Source organism: Nelusetta ayraudi, unplaced genomic scaffold, assembly GCF_046127955.1.
Source record: "Nelusetta ayraudi isolate G7.1 ecotype Tasmania unplaced genomic scaffold, CSIRO-AGI_Nayr_v1 ptg000048l, whole genome shotgun sequence".
NCBI lineage: Eukaryota > Metazoa > Chordata > Actinopteri > Tetraodontiformes > Monacanthidae > Nelusetta > Nelusetta ayraudi.
In genome coordinates this window covers 12,467,761-12,482,214 of record NW_027466098.1, presented here as the reverse complement: position 1 = coordinate 12,482,214, position 14,454 = coordinate 12,467,761, and positions in this window count along the sequence as shown.

Below are 14,454 nucleotides of genomic sequence, written 5' to 3'. Positions count from 1 at the left end.
CACAGTTTAGCATGAGACAGAGTGGTAGAATGCAAAATGTAAACACATCCAAAAATGGAAAAAACAAAACAAAAAAAAAGACACCATGTCTTTTATTTTTGGGACAAAAAAAATAATTATATACATATTTTATCAAGTGGACGGGACGGGACCCAGTGAGACAGTAGCAGAACGCTACGCTTGGTTGCAGCTGCTACTCACGGCAATCAGTCCGGGGATAAGTGCTGGAAAGGCTTGCGTGTGTCGGAAGACTATCTGGCAAACAGTGGCTGCTGACTTGGAGCTTAAGAGAGCAGGGCCTGATTGCAGGGGATGAGCTACAGGTGTGTAGATTGCCGACTGGGAGCAGTCGCGTCAATCGGCCGAGAAAAAAAAAAAAAAAAAAGACTACGTAGGTCAGCATGGAGGTTGTGACACAGTGACCACCTCTCGTAATATGTAATGTTGAAGTATTGGGGATTAGACACTTGCCCTTTGAGACGTTACAAATTATTTATCATTGTTACTACTTGTCATCAAATTCGCCTCCATCTCATTTTACTGTCAGCTTGACTAAAATAATTCAGACTGTTACATTTGAAATGCAGCACAATGACTTGAATCATTTGACAAAGCCATGGAAATAATTCCTAAATGAAGAGCAAAGCTGATTGGCTCCTCAGAGGAGGACAGCTGGCCACAGTCCAAGGCTTTCTTCTTTGAGGACGGTGCCTGCTTTGCTTGCGAACAGTCTCAATCTCTCTCAGCAAACAGTTCTCTTTAAAAAAAGACACATTTAGAATTATTCTAATTAATCTGACAAAGATTTTTTTAAATGCAATAATTTAGCAATGGTGGGTCTTGGAAAATGTTCAATGTCAATTTCCAAACCTCACTTACTTTGCAAATTATAACCCAGCGAGATGTAGCATCCTTCTGGGTGGGGTGTGGAGCTGTTAAGAAGGCGCAGTCTTAAAAACTCTACTTGTTTGGCCAGGGCGCAAAAGGGGTCAATGGAAAGGGCTCGGGACTCACTTGGGTACATGACCTGTGGCAGGAAGCGGACAATAAAGCATACTTTATGCCATGCTGCAATTGTTCATATAAAAACATGGTACACTTACCACTAGCAGCCAGTGGTTATTCTCATAGACTGCGACAATTAAAGAATCCCACGCTGTGATGTTGAGCTGCAAGTGATCATGATTTTAGTGGTTAAGACGTCTGTCTGTTCCTTCAGTCTCTTTGTCCCAAACCTGTGCATTTTCTACTAGCTAGACTCGCTTGAGGAGCAAATCATCTTGATCAATGGTGCAAAACCGGCATGCCTACACACCCACGCCATGAACAGTGTTTTTGACTGGCAGGCAACAATACTGGATATTATTATAGATTATGTTTCATAATAATGATTAAACAATAATGAGATTCTATCTGGTGACAATGATTAAAAGATCATTTGAGTCTATCATTTATTTATTTGTTTATTTGTTTATGAGCATTTTTTTTCTCATCTTCTCTCCAATTTTGTTCGCCCCCCTAGTGCCCCCTGGCGGAAAAGAAACCTCAGGTTATTAGGCAATCCTACCTGCAACATAAGGTCTGGCAACCCCCCTCTTTGACCTTAGTGTCGGGGTTGGGGTTAGGGTTATGGATGCATGGGTGCATGAACGTCACTGGAAGGACTGTTCTGAGGTAGTATAATAGACTCTTCCACGATATTATAGTGTGAGAAAGAGTGAACGAAAAAAAAGAAGAAATCAAACACTGACAGAGGAGACAATGTTTTTGTTCACAGTTTCATTTGATGAACCTGTATTTGGATCATGCGCGTAGGATTTTCCCAGAAAGCTTTTGGAAAAACAGGCACACAATTTGGGAGAGAGATTAGTCACACTGAGTCTTTTCAGCCAGTGTATTTTCTTTGATTCTGCTGACATTTTGGAAGTTTAAAATGTAACAATGACCAAGAAAAAAAGTATGTATGTACATATATATATATATATATGTATATATATATATATATATATATATATATATATATATATACACACATACACACACATATATATATATGTATATATATACATATATATATACATATATGTATATATATATATATACATACACACACATATATATATATGTATATATATACATATATATATACATATATATATATATATGTATATATATATACATATATATATACATATATATATATGTATATATATATATATATATATACATATATATATATGTATATATATATATATATATATGTATATATATACATATATATATATATATATATACACATATATGCATATACATATATATATATATATATATATATATATATAAATATATATATACATATATACATATATGTATATATGTATATATATATGTATATATATATATATATATATATACATATATATATATATACATATATATATATATATATATATATACATATATATATATACATATATATATATATATATATATACATATACATATATATATACATATATATATATATATATATATATATATATACATATACATATATATATATTTATATATATATATATACATATATATATATTTATATATATACATATATATATATTTATATATATATATATATATATATATATATATATATATATATATATATATATATATATATATATATATATATATATATATATATATATATATATGTATATATGTATTTCTTCTTCTTTTTTTTTTCATAAGCTAAAATTGGAACCAGTGGCACAGTGGCCATGTTGCAATTCAACAACAGTGGTTTTTGATTTCCACCAGGTGGCACCAAAGCACTAATATTATGTTTTATTGAACATACTAGAGCATGCCCTTTCCTTTCAAAACATTTAAGAGGATCCCAACAGGTTCACTTGCATTGTTTCTGAAGCCTTGACCGTGGTCAGCGCAAACTGTGATGAGACCTTGAATCTTTCATTAAAGTTCCTCCAGCTGAGTTAACAGGAGGTCAGAAAGGGATGCAAATCTATTGCTACTCTTGAAACGACTGCAAGGATAGCCCTCACTCTGCACAGGCTTGTTACTACAGAACACCCATTCAAACATAGTTCACTGAGGGTGATGGAGAGTGGATGGAGGATAATCAGCCAAGGATGTCCCGGGTGCCTTGAAAATTGTTGCTTTGTTGAAAAATTATTGAAATATTGCAAGGCTCATATTGGGAGAGCCGCCTCGCATTCACGGCGGAGTGAAAGGCTGGATTTGTGGCGAAAACCATTAAGGAGGGGCTGCGAACTCAAAGCAATGCCTCCTGGCAGCTCTGCATTGCTCCTGGAGCAGCTAGCCATTGTTTATTCATTGCCACATTGGCATTCAAAGTGCATCCTCACTGTTCTCTCTCATAACCAACAAGTTGCAATTTTTATGCATGTGCAGGTTGAAGGCAAATTATTTATGGGAGAGTGGACCTGAGAAAAGTGAGCAGCCTCTAGCAAGGGGGGGAAAAAAAGAAGATTTTGCGTGGAGAGCTTTCCTCTTTCTATAGGCCATTGAATCCACCGCATCACAGCAACGTACGCGTTTATTATTCAGCGTTTCCAGCGGGAGAAATGCTGCCCCTGCGAGGCTGCCGTTGGCTCCCTGGACATTGCGATGCATTTGAGACACGGCTGCCTTTCAGGATGAGGTTAAAGTCTTATTTTTCAAATGCGAGCCAAATTAAACGAGTAAAAAAGCGCTAGCGCAACCCCGCCGTCAAGGTTTTTCACCCCTGCTTGCGGCATTGAACGGATTAAAGGCAAAAGGAGAACACTGAGGCAAAAAGTGTGTCTAGACCTTCCTGAGATGGGTGGGGGGTGAGGGGAGGAAGTATGGCGGTGGGGGGGGGGCAAGGTGCGGGGAAAGAAAAGGTGAACAAACTTTCACCTGTGTGAGGAATTATGCAAGAACATCTGGTGTCCAGATGTTGAGGATGAGATGTGTGAGGCATGTGATGCCAAGCGGCAGCAGCTGCAAGGTGAAAGGACCGTCACCTCCCGAGGGGAGTCGGGGGGGTCGGGGAGGTGTGGGGTGGGGGGCGGTGCAGGCGATCCGCAGGATAACAACAGTCTTCGTCGACTGGGAGAATGTCGGCATTGTCGGGCCTTTTCATTCTCTGGGAGCAATTTAATCCTTAATGGTGACTGACTGTTGTTGCAGCAGCGTGCACGTCTATTAGCGGGAGAGCATATGGCAGGAGCAGAGCTTCCACGGTTCAAAGCACACTGGCGCCTCCGCAAAAGAAACGTTTTTTGGTTGTTTTTTTTTTTTATCCGACCATTCCAGTTTTATGACAAGGAGGAAGGGAGGGGGCGCTATCTTGAAATCCCTTCCTTGTTTTTTTGCTGTTGTTTTGGCTGTGATGGCGATGTACACTGGTTGGCTGCGTTCAGACTGCAGGCGAATCTGATTCAAATCAGATTCCTTCTCAAATCCGATTTTTAGGGTTTCAATCTGGAAGGGCTAAAAATTGGATTTTGGCTGAACAAGTTGTATTTCAAATTGTTCTTATTAACTTCTGCCACTTGGTCATCGGCTTCTTCCTGTATTGTGTCCTTCAGAGCACGTTTCCGAGGCGCGAGGGGGCGACTGAAAAGAGAGAAAAAAATAATCATCCGTACCTTCTTGACGTGTTCACGCAACAATAGAATCTAATGAATCACGGAAATGACAGAAAAGCCAAGGCAGTAGATGAGATAACCAATCAGTATGTTAGAAGCACGTTCCTTATGGGCGTATCAGTGATTTCTGAAATGCAAAAATCAGGTGCGATTTAAGGCAAAACAGCGGAAGAGTGATTGAAGGAGTGATTGGAGCAACAGTTTTACACAAACGCGCCTCTCTTTCGCTAATGGTTCGCAGTTTGGATTTATTATTTCCGTCATTTTGTCTCTCTTTTTTTTTTTTTTTTCCCATACACAGACGTTGACATGCACATCAAAGTGACTAAGCAGCATGATGGCTGTGTTTTGCCGGCCCGTACACCGCAAGGATCAGTTCAGTTTGTAAATAACGCTCTTGACCTTTAACTGATGAATAATAGCCCGAGAAACAGAATGCAATTATCCGAGGCAATGCAGCTGGTCCAAAAGGTAAACACCAGCTGAATTAGCTTCAGCCGCGTGAGCCCATTTGAGGCGTTTAATTTTAAAAAGGTGCATCAGTGATTTTGGGGGTGGGTAGGGGGCCCTGAACGGGTCGGAGTTTGGTGAAAGATAAAAGCGCCACTGGTGAGGAAATATCATCAGAAGGCTGTAATTTAAAAAGAAAAAAAAAAGAAAAAGAAAAAAGGTTCCAGGTAGTGTGGCAGTGTGGGTTTTTAATTCATTAAAAGAATACCAGAGCTGCCATCTGGAACAGTGAGCATTTAGTGAAGCCGAGCAGAAATGAAGGCGTCAGGAGGAGCCCAGAGTGAATTTTTGGGCTGCTCGGTTGCGGCGCCGAGACTCCAAGGCCGTTGACAATGTTGTGCCATCGCTGCAGGTGGACACGCTGCACTAATTTACAGCTGGTCAGTGACCCTTAAGCCAGAGCGGCGTAGCGCGCGCAAGGCTGTCGGTTTACATGAATATTATGTCAGGGAGGAAACTTCTAACCGAGCAGAAAACCAATTACGCTCATGCAGTTATTTAACCGACCAGAACGAGGAGCCTTGGCCGCTCCAGGCTGCACTTTCTGTAATTACACAAGTTATTTAATTTATGCGTTTAGAGAGACTTTCGTTTAATTTATACGTTGGGAAACAAAGCGTGTGTGGATGTAATTTATATTTCTGAAATGCCCTTTTTAAAATGGATTGCATCAAATTTGCCTCGCAGTAGAAGCTCGGTGTACGCACGCGCATTTATAGATATCTGAAGAGCAGCCACAAGTTTTTGCCAGACCTTAAAACACTCTATGAATAAATGTGTGGTGTCATGAATTTGCATTTTATATCTTTCAGTATTTTAGCCCAGGTTTCATTGACTTAAAGTGCTATAAGCATTTTATTCATTTATTTTATTTTATTTTTAGTTTTTTTTTTTTTTTGTTTTGTTTTTTAAACTGCACCTCTAGAGGGATCGGCTGAGAGCAGCGTGTAAACCAAACAAAGGGGCTTGGGACTCCTCCTCCTTAACCCCATAGAGCAAGCAAGGAAACTGTTGAATGACTAAAACATAATGCCACAAGTGTGTCAGTGTTGAATGAACAGAGCATGCTAACGTTAGCTGAAAATCTTCTGAATACAACCATAAATCCAAAGGGTCACATTCTGTTACCAGAACCCAGAACTGTTACCACATTGCGTTTCCAAGGGGACCACCAACAGTGACGGACCTTCATCTGATACATAATCCTCTTCATACAGGAGGATTCTATATAAAACGCTTTGCTCGATTTTATTTCTCCAGTTATGTCAGTAAAAGTAAAATCAAACCATTTGCATACCTTTGCAAAGTTCTTTCACGAGGGCAGGTGCGTCGCGGATAGTGGTCCCCTTGGAAACGAAACATGGTAACAAGTTCTGGTAACATCGGAATTTAAAGTTAAATCCGGTCCAATTGCAGCTTACATTAGCATTCATTTGGAGTGTGTTTCGTAGTATTTGCACATGTTTTCTGAAGTTATTTATAACAGTGGAATGGCAACTTTTCCAGTGGGCGGGAGCAGGCAGGGATTCACATACACGGCCGGTACGGTTTTGTAAACAGAAGGATACAAAGGGCTGGCAATGAACACATCGAGAGGATACGCGATGTGACGCTTTGCCCTTGAAGAAATAACATACATTCACAAATTTCACATACCAATTTATTATTACTTTCACGCAGACAATTATGAAAGTCGTGTAGCGTTGCCCCTTTAACTCTCCTCTGCCATAAACCCACCCACTGTTTCAAAAACACCGTTGGCCTCAGTCTGGCAGACAGCATTGAAGATTAGCACAAAATACCATTTCCACATAATTTTCCTTTTTTTGGACCATTTGGTAATAACTTCTACATTTCCGCTGCATGACTTTATGCCAGTAGGCAAATATTCCCCTTAACTAAATGTCTTTTAGATGATGCTGTGTCTAATTTAATTTTAAGGAAATTATTCCACAAGCCCTAAATTTACTACCATGCCTTAAGAGAACAGAAAAGTCTAGGCTAATTTAAGGCTTTTTCAAATTGATCATAATGTTGATAGCGCTGCGGGCTCCGTTGCGATGCCCCTTTCAAAAACAGAGGGCTACAAAGCGAAGGAGATCAGCTGCACACTACAGCCTCCAAACCCACAAATGGAGGAAAACAACCCAGAAACCTGAAAGGAAATATTGTCACGGCAAACTGGATGAGTCTTGTTTGGACTGGCTCTTTGCACTGCCGAAGCAGCCGTACTGGGAGATGGCACTGTTTGATTTCTTGATTAGAGACGCAAATTCAGTGCGCTCTTCCACAAATTGTTAGCACTCGCACTTTTAACCAAGAAACAAACGCTAATAATGGAAGAAAGGAGAAGCCAGGGGAAGCGCAGCCAAATAAGATGACTAACTTTGTTTGATCCACAGATTTTCTTTTGTTGTTGTCCCTCTACCTGTGTTGCATAGTATTTGATTGTGAAGTTATTACAAGTTGTCAAGATATTAGAGCATAAAAAGCACTAGTATAAAACTAATGGACCCCGAACTGATCTTTACTCGCACACAGTCAAAAGTAAATGAAAGAGAAAAACAAAACATACGTGGACTCCGTATTGGTGCGTCACAGCACACAGCTACATCACTGAGGCCGCAGATGTGAATCAGCCTCACGTGGGATGCGTCACTTTGAAATTGGAAATATTGCCTGTCAGATGTCAAAGGAGGCAGATAAACTTCAGGAGTGCGCAGCCTGAAATGACCGTCTTGTGGGTCCTAATGAAATGTTTAAAGGTAATTATCGACATAATTGGGGGACTTTGTTCATCCGCACATTTTGTAATAATTATTCAAGGCCTGAAATAAAATTCTATGAATAACACAATATTCTCGGCGCTACTCCCCGTTCCTCAGCGTTAATTAAACGGCGTGTAGAAAAAAAAAAAAGTGTGTTCAATCTTGTTTCCATTAACTCGTCTCTTTTGTTCTTGGTGGTACGCATTTTCTTCTTGTTTCCGGAGCTCCGTCTATTCTTTTGTTCACATCACAATGACTTGGCGAGAGTGCGCTCACGCTGGGTACTCACTACAACTCAACTCAGCCTTTCAGGTCTTAAAACGAAAACGGCGAGTACAAGAAATATGCTTCAGATGACGACTCTCTTCATCTGGCTGTACAATCTGAACCGTGAGAATGAATAAAAGGCGGCACAGATGCGGAGCGATGACCACACAGACAAAAAGAAAAAAAAAAAAAACTACAAGCTCAGCTCAGTATTGTTTTACCAGGCGAAAACTCAATCCTTCACACAGCTGAACAAATGAAAAACAACCGCGCGCATTTTTTTTTTTACCCCCCTAGCCCCTCCCTATTTGTCTGCAGATCCTTCATGTTGAGTCTGTCTTCATCCGAGTTGGCCTAGAAAAGCAAAACACGGTTAGCACTCTTGAAAGTCTCCCTTTAATATTCACACCAAAAAGCCTATAGAGCCCGATTGCAGCCTAGGCAAACTGCAGCGATTGTATCTATACACTGGGACGCCAGTCAAATGTCCAAACGAGTACAAAACAAAAGAAAACAGCAGATACAGAGACAAATACTTGGAGCATGTGTCTTGAGTTTGTTCTCCTTTGTTGTCGAGGTGGCAGCTGAAGGCAAGAGAGCAGGAAAACAAAATGATATAAGACAAAAATGGGAACGCACAAATTTAGCTGCAACACACACACACACACACACACACACACATACACAGACACCTAGAGTGAGAGAGAGAGAGAGAGAGAGAGAGAGCATGCTGTTCACTTCAATGCAATAATAATAATAATAATAATAATGATAATAATAATAATAATAATAAAAACAGTAATCAAATTCTGAAATTATTCAATCATATATTCAAAGACAGATGTCTTCCAAAACCCTACCAGAGATTCTGATATTTTCCCCTCAAATTTACAAATTGTGTCTTGCTGTCCACTTTTAATATCTTCAAGTTAAAAGACAACAACTTCTCCATGCTTGTACACAATCACTCACCAACCATTTTACTGAGTGCAGTGTCCAACTGCTAATTAACACCAATGGCAAACTAGCCAATCACGTGGCAGCGACTCAATACATTCAGACAACCAGAAAGGTGATTTAAGTGACTTTGAACGGGGCAAACATGGTTGGCTGCTGATCCGTGTAGTTCACAAAGTGCTGATCTGCTTTCGCAACATCGCAACCATCTCCAGGGTTTGAAAAGAAGAAAATCGAAAATATCCAGTGAGCAGCAGTTGTGCGTGTGTGTCTGTGTGTGTGTGTGTGGGGTGGAGGTGTGGGGGGGTAGCCTTGTTGATGTCAGGGGTCAGAGGGCAGAATGGGCCGATAGGTTGGAGAGCAAAGTAAGACAACAGGAGTGGAAATAACCACTGGTTACAAGCAGAGTATGAAGAACTTCATCTTCACACTTTAAAAAAAAAAGCTTATTTATTATTATTTATTCATTATCTGCTACTAGCAATGTGTACCTAAGCAAGTGTGTTTATATGCTGGAAAAGTAATTCAGTCAGAAATAATGATTTCCTTCTGTCATGTGAGAGGTTTGTTTTTTTCTTCTTCTTCTGATTGTTCTGAGATCTGCAGAATTGGATTATGACACAGTTTCGCCCGCGTATCTGTTTGGCTTCTCTCCTCAGTCCCCCCCGCTATCTGGCTGCTCTCTGTCTTTGTGAGGCGGCGCATTGTGCTGCTATCTCCAAGCTCTTATTTCAAAGGAACGTGTCTGCAACGGTGACAGAGCACGGAAGAGATAATTCATTCTTTAACTTATCCGCATCTGCTTAAATGGAAGAGAAATTAAGTTCAAGCTCATTCAAGCTGATGACCTTTATCCCGTGATGCCTTTCTTTCCCTCTGTTTGAATCCAATGCCGGTTTAATTAAAACATGTAACTTTTAATTACCTAACTGATTAATTTAATAAGTGAAAATAGAAAGAGAGTGATAAATTACTGAGGTGGCAACGTTATTGCGGCAGTTGGACGAGTCACTGAGGCTCCATGTGACTTTGCAGTGCACGGAGACATTTTTTTTTTCATTCTTTGTTTTTGTTAAGGCGCCGACTGACTTTGGCACGAAAATAGAACACTTTAATATGCAGACAAGGAAATGAACACATTAAGGGAGAAAACAACCTAGCGAGGCGCATCAGCGGATCAGAGGGAGGCTGGATGGCGACATGAAATCACAGAGCAACAATAGCCTTTTCCACGGCTAACTGGGGAGGACGATCACGACCACGACTTCAGATTGAAAGTTGCCTTCCAATGAAAATGAATCATGTGTCAGTAGTCGTGCGCTCTTGACTGTACTTCTACTTGTATTTCTATCTATTGCTTCATTTTTTTTTTTGTTTTTTTCAGAGTCGGGGTCTGCTCCAGGTGTCTTCTCACTGGGTTCTTATTTTCTGGAAATTGTCACTTCATGCTTGCTCTGGAGGGATCAGTTAGTTTTCCCTTTGATTGTGCAAATACTTAGAGACGCCTTTGCCTGTGATTTAGCACTTTTGAAAAGAAAAAGTGATTGATTGATCAACAGTGCTCAATGTGATACAAAGGTTGACAAGGCGATGCTGAAGGAGGCGAGAAATGGTTTGTCCTTGTTCAGCCTGGGTGCTGTCACACGACACAGAACATCAGTGCAACTTTAGAGAGGAAAAACTTTGTCTTGAGCCCCGGACGAGGGGTCACCTTGGGAATTCGTACAGGGAACTTCGCTCTAAGCTCCGGCTCGGCGGATAATTGCAGATTTTCCTGTCTGACGCGTGTGAATTTTATTGTTCGGCGAGAGCAACCGCACGATAAACCTATTTGTTTTTCTTCCTATAGCTTTTCTCTAATTAAGCGAACCGAAAAGTTTTTACGTCACCGTCCGCCACATTTCCACCTCCCGGTAAACATCGGTATCTCACTACGTGTTAAATATCAAGCAGCAGTATCAGCGACATTACAGCATACACTGTTTTTGTTCACAGCGTCTTTCACTTTGGGGGTTAATCGCCTCAGAAACACGCGCCTCCCCACACTCTGATACTGGGTAAACAGCCTGTGCGCGTGCATGTGAGCGTGTGCGTGCGCAGGCGCTTTAATTGCCACAGATTTCTTTGCATCACACTGTTAGGCTGGGGAGATAATTTTGTTGTTTCAGGCCTCAGATGTTTGTCCTTCATTCAAACAACTTGAAAACTCTAGAAAAATTTATTTTATTTTAAGGACACACACAGGCATACATACACACTCACACACACGGGCACACACACACACACTCACAAAAAAATGAAGATGTGTTGTCCTTCACTGACCCTGACAGAAATGGAATTAGGTTTGAGGCTTTTTTTTTTTTATTCCTGATGTGATTTTTTTTATTGACCTTTTTTCTATTCTTTGGGCTGTTTTTATAATGAGTAAATCTTCCAAAAAACAGAATATCAGAATATAGGAAAATCTCCCCGACTTAATCCAGCAAGGCTCCTCTTAGTCCTACATATTTATTTATTTGCAGTTAATCTTGTAAAGCTCAATTAAAAAGAACAGAATGTTTTTCTCACACTTTAGATGTTGCAGCAGGCCTCTGTGACCAAAATAATTAAATTAATTCTTCCAAATTAATTCCTGAACATGGGACCCAGTTCGGAGCACATTTTCTCCCTAAACTCACTCTGAGCAAATGTGGCATTTTCAATCCATAACAAAAGGTTTTGTTTTCACTTTTGCATCCTGATGTAAAAGTTATACGTGCCGAATTCATTTCCACTTGTAATAAGTCCACCACTCCACTGGGGTCACTGTTTGTGAAGCTGGACTGTGATTCATGTACTTTTGAGGCCACAGTTGGAGAAAACTGTTCCTTCTTTTCTCTGAAAGAATGGTGAAGTTCATCATGCAGTCAGTTGAATGTTAGTGGATACAAATTGTACATACTGTGATGTAACTATTAAATACATCAGACACTTGAATTAAAAGGTTAATTAAAACGTTTTTTCCGTGATACACATTTTTAAATAATTAAATTAAATGAATATGGATACACAGGAAAAAACAATATTGAACTAAATATATTATTATTATTATTATTATTATTATTATTATTATTATTATTATTATTATTATTTTTACACCTCTTCAAGCCCAAAATCACGGCCCAATTACGCTAACAACTCCAAACTAACTGTCGCATGGAAAACCTCTCAAAACAAACATAAATGTACAACAAACATTTACACATGGGAGTGTCACAGCCTAGCCCAGGCAACAGGAAATAAATGTTCCCTCTATTCCCCCCACTTAATGCTTTTATCTTGACATCCCATTTTAATGATTGCTTTATACCGAGATCACAAAGCAAATTTCACGTGGTAACGCGGTAATTATTTGGCCTTTATCGAGGCGGCTCAAGGCAGATTTTTTGGAGATAACGATATAATTAACACGTTATTATAACAAAAGCTTGTTTCCGCTTTCTGAGACGCCGCCGCGTGGGATAAACGCAGAAACCAAAATGCAGCACCACCTCATTTACATTACGAGGCTAAAATTTTATCTGGCCTCGTGTTCAAACCATTCAAACATTCTTGACGCAGACGTCAAAAAATTTCATTCAAAGGTTAAACACTTCATAGTTTGCTTTGCTGCCCCATTAGGTAGCGCGTGCGTGCGTGCGTGCGTGCGTGCGTGCGTGCGTGCGTGCGTGCGTGCGTGATGTTCAAGTGTGCAGATAGAGCTCAGTGCACTTGCCTTTGTTCACTCACTATTTACTCCCACATCATTTAATTATACCTCAGCCAGGCCGACTCCTACATGCCATCAATCTCAATCAATCAATTAGCCGACTAAACAAGCCATGCTCAGACATTCGTTCGCTCTCAATTTCTCCATTGTGCTAATTACACTTTAACATGGCATTCCAAATTAAAATTGAACATTTAAATGGGATTAGAGCCGTCTAACCGAAACATCACAATCTCCGGGCTGGTGGGGCTGACAGCCGCCGCAGTCGTGCGGCGAGCGACGGGCTCCTCGCGGAGAAATGTTCTTGAAAGTGTTGGCCAAAGTAAGGATAAATAAATCTGAGGATCTCGCAAAAATAACATTCATTTGGCGTCGAGCGCAACGTCGCTCAAGGCCAACACTTTTATTTGAATGATTGCATGAGCGAGGAGGGAGAGTGGCTGGTGTCTGAGGTTAAACCATTTCCATTAAAGCTCGAATAATGTTATTGACCTTTAGCTGCGATGGATCAGCCAAAGTAATGGGAAACGGAGGCACTGACAGAAATATGATGACAAAATTTCTTATGACTAGCAACGCGCTCTTCTCCCTCAAAATGCCTATCAATTTGTCAAATCACTTACATCCACATGTTCAGCCGGAGACCTTAACAGGGGCCCCGGAGCCTGTCGGTGTCAGTCAAGGTGTCATTAAAGATGTTTCTCCCTCTATCTGCACCATGGTACATGTCAGTCACTGATGGGAGCTCAGATTGCCAGAGCTGCTGCTGCTGCTGCTGCTGCTGCTGCTTGACCACCTTGAATCTACCTCAGGAGTGTTTCAGTTCCTTTAGAAAACTTAAAAAGAAAAAAAAAAAAAAACCCTCAACTAGGAATGTTTTTTTTTTTTCTTCCTTAAAGCGTTTGACAAGTATCAGCAGCCGGGGATGAAAAGTGAAGCGGTTCAGTCGAGACAACATATTTGGAGTGTGCGGAGGGAAAAAGGGTGGGAAGAATAAAAAAACCAACTGCCATCTGAGCGTCGGCGCCGGATGCCACAGAGAAGCGGTGTGTTGATCAAGTCACAGAAGCTCGGCACTTTAAACATTGATATCTTTTTATTAAGACAAGTACTCTTCTGATATTTTTTTTCTCTTTTTTCTGTAAAAATGGTGGTGTGAACCAATACAAAATATGCATGGCCGCATGAGAAAACATTCTCTTCACTACACAGAAGAAAAATGTCACCTGGGTGCAGAGAAATTTAAAGATTCAACAACAACAAACATAAAAAATACAACCCTAAAACCGTTTAAAGGTCCGATAAAACAAGCGGAGCCCCGCCCTCGCCGCTTCCCCCGCGTCACGCCCCGCCCCTCCCCACCCTCGAATTCCATTTAAACACGAGATTCATCCAAATATCCAAGACATGTTACACTTCATTTATGAAACTTTTTGTCACAGTAAACACGCCATCGTTTTCATCTATGGAAATGTATGCTTGAGTCGACTGAATGCAAACAGATGCTTCAATGGACTGTGGTCACATTCTATAGTAACTAAATAACCGA